Below are 13,975 nucleotides of genomic sequence, written 5' to 3'. Positions count from 1 at the left end.
TGAGGACAGGGTGAGATTTGTTTCTCCCTCTCTTCTCTCTTTGGTTTTCTTTTCATAATAGATTTTTTGCAAAGATTACGTTGGACCTTCTACAAAGAAAATTACTAATAATCTCATATGATGAACATATGGAGTTTTCTTTAGTAAGCCCAAAGAATTGTCTGATTTTCTCTCTTGGATCTATGGATCATTAACATCCCTGTTACTTCAATCTTAAAGCCTTTTTGAAAATTCCTTATCATTCAGAGAAGCAATTGAAAAACAAAGGTTGCCGCATATGCACATGGACAGGCTATTTACAGCTATATAGCCACAAACAGTGAGCATTTTATCATGTGCTTGTTTATGTACAGCATCCGATGTGCTGTTGACAGGGCAAACCATAGTATTATGGAAGGCAGTTAATGATCTTACTTCTCCTTGCTTCATTTCTGTCTGTGTCATCTTTTTTGTAGTTATTTAATAGGTGCTATATAAAAAATTACAAAACACAGAGATAACAGATTCATTCAGATGCAGAAATAATAAGACAGTCCACTGGGGGGTAAAAAAAAAAAGGAGAGTTTCCTGGGAAGGTTGGTGTGTCTGGCCAATGGGAACACCAAAAAGAGCATTGACTACTATGAAAATTAAGTGACATACATAATAGTAATGATTAAAAACTGGTATTTTATTTGGATCCAGGAGAACCAGGTAAGGCATGGCATGCATCCATTTTAATTAGCCTAGTAAGCAAGTCTCACATGCTTACTAACCTTCAGAAACTGTTTAGCAGCCTGTCTTTCCACATGGGACCACGATGATAGTGAGATAAAAAGAGCACACCTTTCTTTCTGTCAGCATAAAATTTTCAGGTGGGTGGGCAGCATTTTTGAAGGGTACACACACACACACACACACACACACACACACACGATGAGCAATATAAAAACTGTGTGTGGGGGTTGTTCATAGATAATTATAGTAGGATTGCTTGAAGTGAAAAATGAAATGTACCAATTTGTTTAAAACTGCTTGACAAAGACTTTTCTAAAAGTTTCTGTGTTAGGGTAAATTTTCCAAGTACAGTTCAATACCAAAGACACATGGATACAGATGCATTTTTATTAATTACTAAATATCACTTTACTATTAATTCGTTGGTCTAACAGCATTGGACGTACTCCAACATGTGTTGTGTTTTCTGTTGTATGGTGGTTTGTATTACCACTAAGGGCTTAGAAATCTTTGATTGAAAGTCTAGTGAGAAATAAAATAAAAATTTGCTTGGATTTTTATAACTTAATTTTAAGGCGAGGAAATCAGACACTTCATCTAGGAGGAATTAAAAAAAAGTGCCTGTTTTTAACTTATGCAAATGCTATTCAGTTACTTTGTTATACATAGTTTACATAACAATATACTTCTTCCTCTTTTCAACATCTATCTAGAGCCATAAAGCTTCAAACAAATGGAAGGAAAGAGTAAAAGTAGAACCCTATGAAATATTGTTTTTTTAAGAAATAGATGTCCCATTTGAAACAAGCATATGTAAGGAGCACTTCATAAGAGAGACAAATTCCTAAATAAAGGAATGTTACATAAAGAAGACATGCCCTTAGTACCAATGATTATAGTTTAAAGGTTATTATGGACCTTAGTTCCTGATGTTATTGAAAGAGTAGATATTTTTAAATTCAATTCAATTATTCTGGTTATTTTTGCAGGCATTTTGGCTTGGTTGGAATAGGGTTAACAGGACTCAGAGTAGTTTGTCTTTTAAACAACCACATATCCAAGCCCTTGGAGCTAAAAATCTTAGTTCAAGTACCATGCCCATTGCTTCATTAGGGGTCCACAGCAGGCTCCACACCACTTCCAACTTTCGCGTGTGTAAAAAATTGGCTACTGGGACCTGCCACATGGAGTCAGTAATGACAAGATGTATACAAATCTCTTGAAAATTGCTGGGTGGTACATGTAAGTTCAGGGAAACCTTGAACTGAGAACTTTCCTAAACTCACTTCCTAAAATAAATTACACAAAATGTAATGATTTTATTGATAAAGCAACATTTTAATTTCAGTTAATAGGAATAGAAAGAATATGATTGCTGTCATATGTCAATCATTCAAAATAAAACTTCAAAACCTTCCATCATTTTTCCAGAGTTGAATATATGTATATATCTGAGTTGATTAACCTCATCACAATTGATATTTTGGACCAGATTATTGCTGATTGGGCAGGGCTATCCCGTGTGATGTGGGAGTGCTAGCTATATCCCTGGCCATGTGTTCATGTGATATATTTTTATGTGTATAGATATCTATATTATCTAAAATTTGGACAGTTTGAAGGAATATAATATACCTTATGGCTGAGTGATATATCAAGAGCAATATCCCTAAAAACCTTAAGGTCTTCTTTCATATAGGTTACACTCTGCAATCTGTCACCTCTAGTGCTCCAAGAACCATCAGTAGACAGAGGTGATACATGGTGTTCCTCCTGAATCATTATATTGGGCATGGTCATTTACTGAAACAAGAGTTCTTAAAAACAATATTACCCCCATCAGAGTCTTACACCCGGAAATATTCTATTATAGTTGGCTTAAAAAATGCTGCCTGTGGCTTACTAAATTGATTTTAGGAGTTACTAATAAATAGATTGTATTTCACAGTTTGAAAACACTAACACACTAGATTGGGTAGGAGAGAAAGGAAATGGGATGGACAGAAAACAGAGAAAAGGGGCAATGGAGGCAGAAGGAAAGAAGAAAAATAGATGGAAGACGAGAAGCACATGTGCTACCTAGAAATAGCTTCTGATCCCTGAGGGTTCTAGATCTTCCTCCCTTGTGGGCTGAAGCCAGTGATTCTTCAGTAAGAGCAGTATTTAAGCTCACAGAGCTTGGAAGAAGATATGCATGACAAAAGCTACAGATTGTACAGATAAGGCTTAGGACAGCATTAGGAAGTATTTCATCTATCCTGACACATTCTATCCTATTAATCTCACTGCAACTGGACGTTTTATTTTTGGTCTGTAGTTACAACCTAATATGTTCAGGAGGAAACCAAATTTATTGAGTTTGACATTGCACTTTATTGGAATGTTATTATGCAGTTTAGTCTCTGTACTAAGTTGTGTTGATTTTATTTATGGATTTATATTTGGCTAGTGTAAAGACATGGTGAAGTATGTGTTGTGGTAAAGAGTTTAATGCTGAATGTGCTGAAACATTCAAAAGTGTCTGCATGCAAGATGCTCACTTGTAAAGAGTTACAGCCAGAAGAGCAGCTACTAAGGATTTGGATTAAGTATTTTGATTTTCAAAAGTCATCACTTATGAGGAAGACTAATTTATTAATACTAAAACTGACAGAAGAGACACATTACAGATCTCTTCTGAAGTTGTGATTTACACAAAATGAAGCAGGTTTAGAAATTGTACGTGCAGAAGTTAGGTGAATGAAAGCTAGGATGTAAATAATCATTTTGAAATATGACACTGTAGTAGACAGCTTTAGGTCATTGAGATGAACTTCCAGACCAGGTACAGTTATGGAAGGAAGGGATTTATTGAAGCTTACAGATCCAGAGGAAGTGCCATAATGGCAGAAGAAGCTGGCCTAAAGCCACATCACACAGTACAATTCAGGAACTCCAGGCACTTTGCATATCTTTATACTGGAATTGCAAACCTACAAGACATCTTAGGGCTGGATCCTAAGAACTGCTCAGTGACACCTTCACCAGCCAGCTGGCCACAGATCCAAACTACAAACTAATAAAACACTGACTATGTTGGGGGCCATCTATTCAAACTACCACAGACACCTAGCACACAAACCTGTTCATCTAATTAGTGCTGTTTAGGTTGCCTCTATGTTAAAGGTCTAGATCTTAAAGATCTAATAACTTTTGCATCTGCATATGGACTCATTATCATTCTGTTGTAAGTTAAAAAATAGTAATAAAGGCTTCAAATTTCATGACTTTTGATGACCAAAATATCTCTAAAGTTCTCTCAGAAAAACAGCTAGAAATGGGCCTGTAGTCGAGGCACAATGTGGAAATTTTTTTTTCAAAAAGGGGAAACAAATCATTTTGTGGTAACTTCTGGAAACCATGACAACATTGAAAGCACAGTTATAACCAGATTTTCTCTCCACTTTGGGCATGAAGAGAACAGCTCATGTACAGCAATTCTATCAGCATTGCTTCTTTAATATTTTGAAAGGAGCAAAATGCTAGTTCATTTTTTGCTACACATCATTGCTTCAGAATAATGAATTTGGTATGCTGATCCTTTAGTTCTTTATATACAGACCTAGTGGTCGGTCATGAGTCAAGTACTAGCACTAATTGAGCTGGACTACCTTTTTGTCATAATTTTAGTATACTGAAATATTTTTAAATGTGTTTTTCAATAGAAACTATAATGTTTAAGGAAACCTGTGGTGGGTTTTTGAATGTAAATTGTTCCCCAAAGGCTTATGTGTTCGAATACTTAATCCATAGTAGGTGGCAATGTTTGTAAACATTGTGGAATTGTAGAGCCTTTCTGAAGGAAGTATGTCACTCCAGGAGTGGGCCTTGAGGATTTTTAGCCTGGCCCCATGTATTCCTGGCTTTTTACTTGCTCCCTGCTCCTGTGACAATGTGACATGGTCTTCCTGCTCCTGCCATGTTTTTACCCACCAAAATGGACTCTTCCTTCTGGAACTGTAAGCCAAGCAATGCACCATTTCATTCCATGAGTTGCTTCTGGTTGGGAATTTTGTTCCAGCAATGAGAAAGTAACTGATATACTTATAAATGACTGCTAAATGATGAATGCTAGTTCTTTGCAGCAAAGAAGAACACTCATCAAATTAATGAACTGTGTTCTGCTCATGTGTTTTAAGTACACTCACTCAACCTAAGTTAACTCATATATCTAAGATACAAATATTGAACATGGAATCCACATGGTTACATTCTAGTTACTTGCAATTTGACTATGATTATTTACTAAAGAATTTGAACAGATCTGCTTCAATTTATAGTGACATCACTGGAATATATTGGGCTCCAATTAAAGTTTTCATTTGTTACCTATGCTGTGGACATTAGCCAAATTCATCATTGAACTATAGTGTTGATATTACTTACAGGCTACATGGCTTCATCAAGTTGTGATTTTCTACCGATTTTTAAGTAAGGGCTTCAGCTAAAATAGAGTTCCAGAGGACTGTTTGACCATAATTACCTATATTAAGTTAAATAACCTGTTTTCTGATCTATTGGCAGCCTTGATATATAATAGTACCAGCAGTAATTTTATAAAACTTAGATGATATATTAATAAAATGCTTTATGTAGAAAGATCTTATAATACAAGGGACTAAGCCTGGTGGTCTACAGTTAAATTGTATGTTTATGAAGCTGCTTTCATACATGTGCTATTGTTATTGTTCATTGAAATGCTGAAGTAATAAGTCATATTTAAGAATTATCTATCTGGGGCTGGAGAGATGGCTTAGCGGTTAGGCGCTTGCCTGTGAAGCCTAAGGACCCTGGTTCGAGGCTTGATTCCCCAGGACCCACGTTAGCCAGATGTGCAATGGGGGCGCACACATCTGGAGTTCGTTTGCAGTGGCTGGAAGCCCTGGTGCACCCATTCTCTCTCTCTTTCTCTCTCTCTCCCTCTTTCTCTGTCTGTCGCTCTCAAATAAATAAAAATAAACAAAAAAAATAAAAAAAGAATTATCTATCTGCAAAAAGTCAATGGTTATTTTTGGTATATCTAGATGTTGACTAATAGCACTTGAAAACCTAAAAAAAAAAAAAAATCGTTTGCTATGTGTATGTTTGTCTTTTCTTTTACACATCCTCCTGCTCCCCTTCTTTTTCTGTGGTATTTTAAAGTTGACTTGGGAATTCTCCCACCTACAATTAGGCATTTTGTCATTGTAATCTATAAACATCATAGGCAACAGAATTTTGAGAAAATAATTAGTGGACCAGCACCATCTACAAGTTTATACAAGAAAAGTGTCCATGGTGATTGCTAATTTACTTACATGTCCATGGAATATTACCATAGTGAATCTGGAAGAGTTCTAGATTTGGTGTATAACACTGTCTTGTATTTGTGCATCTCCAGCATTCACATCCCCTGGGTAATGACTTAACAGTCAGATTTCTGAGCCTCAATCTAGATTCATTGAATTGAATTTTGAAGGCTAGACACTTAAAATGATATTTTTACAATGGTATTTTATAGGACTCTCAAAGCAATCTAATATAAATTACACAATCAAATCTAGGCCAATATCTTTATTTTAATGGGGAAACTGAGGCTCAGGCAGTTAAAGTGACTTACACAGGAGAGCCAAGAGTAAATTTTGGGTCTAACAGCTCTCATGTAATGTCTCTGTTTGACTATTTCATGTTTGATGCTTTAGTTTTAGAATCATATTTTTTGCTAATGATTAGCATTCGATTTTAACGTAACATGATGTATATAAACTTTTGTTGTGGTTTGAATATAAAATTCCACCTATAGGCTGATGTGTTAGAACATTTGGTCCCCAGATGGTGGTGCTACTTGGGAAGTTTGTGGACGCTTCCTGACGTGAAACCTTGTTATAGGAAATAGGTCACTGGAAGTAGCCCAGCCCTACTTCCTGTTTACCCTCCGCTTCATGCTTGCTGATTTTACCATCTCTGTTCCAGCCTCTATCACATGCACCCCCATACTATTCCATGAAATGGTCCCTGGAAACTGTAAACTGAAAATAAATTCTTTCCTTCTTTAAGCTGTTTCTTGCCAGGTATGTGTTCACAACAAGGAGAAAGGAATTAATATAGCCATGATACAGTAGGCCTCCAAAAGTTACTTTTTGATCAGCCACATAAATTGATAGCATTTTATTTTTAAATTCTTCTCACTAAACATTTACTGCTATTTATATTTTGGAATAAGCTATGTAAGGTTGAATAAAATGCTTTATAAATACTTCTTAAGTTGAAAAAAAGTAAGCAGAGTTATCAGTAATTAGGTAGAAAGATTTACCTTATTATCAAACCATAGATGACAAAAATGTCATGTTGAATGAAAACTGACATGGTCATTTAGGAGTTCTATTTAATAATTTTGGGGACAAAACAGGAAAAGAGTATCTATGATAGATTTTATTCTTTTCATTTAGTTTTCTTCTTCCTTTCAAAATTTTTGAATAAAGTTACATAAACCCCTCAGAATAGGCTTCAAAAGTGTAGGGCTGAGGACACTATCATGAAGCTCTCTTGACCTGTAAGTGTCAACTGAAGAAAATTCTGCTAGAAACTTTTGAAGATAAAATAGAACACCTAATTAACATTTAGAAGAGGAAGATAGATATCCATTTCAAATAAGCTGACCTGAATTTCAGCAGCAGATTCTTTTCTGGACACATTTGTAACTCATTGTAATTGCTAATAGATTCTGTGTGTACACACCCAAGGCAGAGTGGGACTTAAGCTCTCAGACTTACAAAGGTGAATTAACTTAAAATTAAACAAGACACTTTTGTGAAAAGACATATAAATTGCCATAATTTCATAATGAACCAAACATATGTGATTGACAAGCACAAATAACTCAAGAAAGTTGAAAGTACTAATGACATGTTCATGTTCTGTCTATATTATGATAATTATTTTAAGGAAAATGAAGTGACTTATTTGCATTCTGTGCAAATAGTAGTGATAGTGTGGGTTTTGGCATCAAAAGCACCTGGGCTTGAATACTAGCTCAATAATTTAACCAAGAAAACAAGTATGAGTTTTGGCATATTTTTAAATTCTTTAAGACTGGATTTCCTTGTTTGTGCAGAATTGGTAGTTTACTGTCTTTAGAAACACAGAAAACAGACATGTAAAAGTCCAGGCTGTGTCTAGCATTTAGTAGATGAAGAAGAAACTATATTATTCTCCAACTGTCCTTATAGAGTAAGTAGTACTATCCATTAAGAAATAGTTGAAAGAGAATCTTAATCTCCTCTCCCCCCTCTCTCTGGGAGAACTAGAGAAACATGTTTGTTTTTAATAGAAAAAAACAATCTGAACTGGTTGTGATGGTCCACACCTTTAATCCCAGCATTCAGGAGACTGAGGTGTGAAGATTACTATGAGTTCTAGGCTAGCTTAAGACTACATAGTGAATTTCAGGGCAGCCTGGGCTAGAACCAGACTTTACCTAGAAAAAGAGAATCTGAGTAAGCTTAGTACAGCATCTATTGTGTTTATCTTTTCAGAGTCACTTACCCTTGGAATGTGCCTAGCAGTGTGTGGAACTTGCTCACAAAATTCCGTTCAGAAACTTCACTAGAAGTTCAGTTCTGGACTTCCAAATGCCAAGCCAAGTTATTTAAGTCAATGTTAATGATTAAGAAGCTGGTATTTTTGTTTGTTTGTTTTTTTTTGAGGTAGGGTCCCCCTCTAGCTCAGACTGACCTGGAATTCACTATATAGTCTCACTGGGACCTCAAAAGCACAGTGATCCTCCTACCTCTGCCTCCCAAGTGCTATGATTAAAGGCATGTACCATAACACCTGGCTGAAGCTGGTATTTTGATCACCAGCTATCTGATTTCCTTCTGAATTAGTTTTGAAACCACAAAGAATTTAAAGAGAAGTCAAACCTCCAAGTCCCTAACAGTAGATAAACAAGAAAGTATAGCTCTTGTTATCATAGGCACTTTTTATTAATTATTTTTTATTAATTAGTTTTGTACTCAGTGAATACAGTCAAGTTGGTACCATGGTTAGGCTCATCCATGTCCTACTCCCTCTCCCTGATCCCTCCTTGTTGAGGTATATGGGTCATGCATTGTTGAGTTAGCCCACAGTTATGGGTAGGAGAAATGTATCTGCATATCATGACCCAAGGTGTGGCTCTGACATTCTTTCGGCCCCCTTTTCCCCAAAATTTCCCTGAGCCATGTTGGGTGCATTTTTGGTTGGCTTCAGTGATGAGGTGTTGGGGGACTCTGTGTCTCTGGGTATCTGATTTGGTAGGAGTTGATTGTTCTCTGTGTCCATCTCCTTCACCCTTGTGCTGGTACCTGGTTCATCAAGAAAACAGCACCCTTGCTTGTTGTGCCAATTATTCTTAGTTTCAGCTGGAGCCCTTTTGAGGTACGATAGGGTGGTTTTCTCCTTAGGATCTGCATCTATCTGAAAAAGCGAAGCAGATTCTCCAATGGAGAGTAAAGTTAGCACCAGACAAATGGGATAACCCTTATTTTTTAATAGACAATTTAATAGGTGTAGGCCTTCTTGTAGCCCACAATTGGTGGTAGCTTGGTAATAGACAGCAGGCTCATGTTTGGATATGGTTCTGAATTGTTTCCCAGCTCTAGCTATGAGTCCTGTTCCACTGAGGGGATCAGTTAGCCAAATAATGAGCAGTTGGTTTCCCACCATGGCTGTGCACCACAATTGTACTTGTGTGAGCATCACAACAGATTATTTGCTGATAAGTAGGTTAGACCATGAGTTGTTTGGACAGATATTGGTTATTTTCCCCCAGTCACCCGCGTAGCACCTTCTGGCACTAGATGCGCTGACTGTCTGGAGACTGACTCTCTTCCAGCTTCCAGCCATGTCAACCGCATATGGTGTCTTCAGCAGTAGGGTTTTACCACTAACTAACCTTACCAGCATGCGGCTATCATTCATAATGAGCTTTTGATCAGAGAGACCTACAAGGTTTCCTAAAAGAAAGACAGATTTCTGTCAGAGTATTTGATGATCATAGGCACTTTTGATTAGACACTCATGCTTTCTGTAGCAATTTCATCTGTTCAGTATGTAAGAAAACTATAACTTAGTGAACTCTTTAGGGGACATTTTTTCACATTTACCCCTTTATTAATTGGAAGAAAAAAGTGTTAATTATCCTCTGTCACATGTAGAATTTATATTTGAAATCACACACACACACACACACACACACACATTCGTGTGTGTGTGTGTGTGTGTGTGTAAATTCAGTTGGCATCTTTTATCTATGTGCTCACTCATAGTTTGTCAAACTTTGAATTCAAAGTAAATGTTAGGTTTGGTGCCTCTTCAAGGTCCCTCTGCTTTGTCATACACTATAAGCATTATTTTAAACTGGAAAAATGTTTGTTGAATCAAAACTGGATATGGAGACATTATGAATAAATAATCTGTATCAAGCCAATACTAATGATTCTCTTTTAGCTTTTCCTAGTTTTTGAGAATGTATGTGGGTGTTTGAATGTAATTGACTTTATATGTTGTGATATGAATATAGTCACCGGCAGAATACAAATACATAGCCTCAGAGGAAGGTTATGAGTAGGGCTCATGTGCCTAGAAATGCCTCAACATTGTTGTTGCTTTGAAAATTAAGAGTAAAATAATAAAAAAAGAGAGACTAGAAACATACAAAATGACAGAATACACACTCCCCAAATTTAAAGCAGATATAAGCAAAATAATTCCAAAATAAATACATCTATAAAAAAGGTGAGGGCTGGAGAGATGGCTTAGTGCTTAAGTGCTTGCCTGTGAAGCCTAAGGACCCTGGTTCGAGGCTCGGTTCCCCAGGACCCACGTTAGCCAGATGCACAAGTGGGTGCACTCGTCTGGAGTTCGTTTGCAGAGGCTGGAGGCCCTGGCCCGCCCATTTACTCTCTCTCTGTGTCTTTCTCTCTGTCTGTTGCTCTCAAATAAATAAATAAATAAAAATTTAAAAAAAAATATTTTTTAAAAAAGGTGAACTTGGCCGGGCATGGAGGCACATGCCTTTAATCCCAGCACTGGGGAGGCAAAGGTAGGAGGATTGTCATGAATTTGAGGCCACTCTGAGACTCCATAGTGACTTGCAGGTCAGCCTGAGCTAGAGTAAGACCTGACCTAGGGAAAACAAAACAAAACAAAACAAAACAAAACAAAACAAAACAAAACAACACAAAGGTTTACTTGTTTGGTAGCCTATCACCACTTGCATCTTCAACTGTCCACAGAGGCAGACACATTGCCTTATATAGTTCCTGTCCCTTTTGTATATGTATAAATCTACAGACTTTATATAGGATTGTTTAGTGAGAAAAATGATATCTATGCTATTATCCATTTCTTAAGGCTTATATCAGATATTTGTATGTTGCTACATAGATATCCAACTCATTCTGCATAATTTCTATACAGTAACTATGTCAATATATCAATATATGTATCAATTTCCCTATTCATAGACATCTAGCTCAGTTCTAATTTTTTATGGATACAAACAACTTTACTTTCATGTAGTTTTTGAGACAAGGTCTCACTGTGTAGCCCAGTCTGGCCTTGAACTCACAGTAGTACTACTTTAACCCTCTGAGTGCTGGGATGAAAGCATATGCCTCCATTCAAGGCTCACGAACTTGTAATAAAACACTTTTTTTGTCATCTTGTTTTCGGTGTTCTGATTAGGTATCCTTCTTCTCTTTATACTGATGGTTCTTGCTTTTCCTTGTATCATTGAAAACAAGTTATAGCAATGTGTTCATGTGTTTTATTATTTACTGTTTATGGCTTTAATAATTGGTCTCAGTAGATTGGTCTCTATGTAGTAAATGTTTATTGCTGCTATGTGTGTGTGTGTGTGTTCAGTGACTATCATATAGCATATAATCTAATCAGTAAATATCTATTCAATATGTGAAGAAAGGAGGATAATGAATCAATAATTATTTTCTTAAGATGAATTTCCTGTAAAGAACTTCAGTTCTTCACACAAGTGTACTTTAGACAAATGTGCCCCACTGACTAGCTGAAATTTCTCAGACCTGGGCCGGAGAGATGGCTTAGTGGTTAAGGCAGTTGCTTGCAAAGCCAAAGAACCAAGGTTCAATCACCCAGGACCCACAAAAGTCATATGCACAAGGTGGCACATGTATCTGGAATTCATTTGCAGTGGCTGAAGGCCCTGGTGCACCCATTCTCTCTCTCTCTCTCTCTCTCTCTCTCTCTCTCTCTCTCTCTCTCTGTCACATATGTGTGTGTGTCTCAAATAAATAATTTTAAAAAAAGAAAAAGAAAATACCTAGACCTATTTTTTGACTTAGATGTGAACTTGGAATTTTACTTCATACAATATAATTTACCAAGAAATCAGACTCCTATATAGACATGCCATTTCCATGACTTCTAAAATCACTTAGTAATGGAAGTGACTACCATTATTTGTGACTATGAGTGTTCTTAGATGTACACTGAGCTTAAGATGAAGTTATTGTGGAGGATATTTCTCCTACCAATTCAGTTGTGAGCTGAACTTTCCAGAAAATAGCAACACCTGTGTTAGATTCTACAAGGCTCACTGACTGACTAGAATGTCTGTGATTAGGGAGAGTTGGATTGGTTTCAGATCAAGAACTAAATTATCTTGAGCTATTTTTAGCCCTCTTAGTAGCCATTCATTGCCCAACTTTGAGCCAGACTTAATGTCCTTGTGCTGATCAAGGTAAATCCTTTTGGAATGTGTTAACAGACCACTAGTTTCCACCAAACCAAAGCTAAGATCATCACCAGACAGCACCTTAAACTTACAGTAGAGATTTCTGTGCTTTTCTGATGCTCCCAGCAATGTAGTTGTTTATGGCTTAAAAAAAAAAAACATAATTTATTTACTTATTTGCAAGGAGAGAGAGAGAGAGAGAGAGAATGAGGTGCACATCAGGGCTTCTATCTTCTTCAAATGAAGTTTAGATGCATGTGCCACTATGTGCATCTGGCTTTACCTAGGTACTAGGGACTCAAATCCAGGTTGTTAGGCTCTGTAGGCAAGTGCAAAACCACTGAGAAATCTCTCCAGACCTGTTTATGTCTTTCTTTTTAAAAATTCTCTATACTCCACGAAACTCTAACCATATCAGACCCCTATGATATTTTGAGTAAACTGAATTGAATATTCCTGGGCCATGGTCACTCATATTTGGCTTCAGAACAAACTCTTACTATTTTTGATATGATAACTGTGTTTTTGCATTCACACAATGTTATTTTCCATTGCTTGCTTAGGGAAAGAGCCTACATTTTTATTCTAACATGTTGCCTCCCAGAGTAAAGACTCTCATTGACAAACTGTACCTATAGGTAAGTATAAGTATGGAAGTGTTTATAAAGGGATTCAGTGCAAGAATGGCATGTCTCTGACCCATGCCCAATATGATATGACAACTTGGGATGTCTATAAGAGTACCAGAGCCTTTCTCAGCTCTTGTTTGGAGTGTAACATAAGAATGAGGGTGCTGGGATGACATGGTCACATAAAACTTCCACTGAGTCAGTTGCTTCCAGGCTCTTGCCTTATAAATTCAAGGAATTAAAATCAACAGACCATAGGGTAATTTAGAGATTTTATTAAAGAGATTACTGAAATTACAGGGTTCAAGAGAAGGAATAGTGAGGGCTCCAGCCCATGAGAAAGCAAAAGCAAGGTCCCCAGAAATGGGAAAGAGCACCCACAGACCCAGACTGAGGTCCTTTCTAGGTTCTGGGTAGCAGTGGACCTGGACCAGCCCTGAGGCCAGGTTCCTATGTGGAGAAGATCAGGATTAATCCTTCCAGAAATCTTAATTTTCCAGGAAAGGGTAACACCTTTCTAAGGAGGTATTCAGGTTGAGTTTAAGGAAAATCAGATCTTTGGAACACATTTAGGTAGAAAGAGTTAAGTAAGGAGAAGTTAGATCCTTTTCTAACCTCCAGCAAAGTGGAGGATGCAAGGGCAAGCTCAAGCTCATTCCTCACTTTTGCTTTCAGTGTCCTGTCCCTCCTAAACTGCCACTTGTCATTTGGGAATTTTGGACAGTGTCCTCAAAGTGGGGACAAATGCCTTTATTTGTTTTTTATTCAACCTTGTTCTCTCACCATAAAGACTAGGAGTACCGGAATAGGGAGGAGAAAAAGATTCCAAGAAGGTGCTTGGGTCTAAACACCATGT

The 13,975-nt window shown here is 37.0% G+C and overlaps 1 pseudogene; it reads left to right on the top strand.

The window, feature by feature from the left end:
- The window catches only part of LOC101603957, a 40,809-nt pseudogene that overhangs the window by 943 nt on the left and 25,891 nt on the right, over positions 1–13,975 (top strand).

The sequence above is a fragment of the Jaculus jaculus genome, chromosome X, assembly GCF_020740685.1.
Source record: "Jaculus jaculus isolate mJacJac1 chromosome X, mJacJac1.mat.Y.cur, whole genome shotgun sequence".
NCBI lineage: Eukaryota > Metazoa > Chordata > Mammalia > Rodentia > Dipodidae > Jaculus > Jaculus jaculus.
The sequence above is the reverse complement of the archived record's forward strand: the minus strand, read 5'-3'. Positions and strand labels throughout refer to the sequence as shown.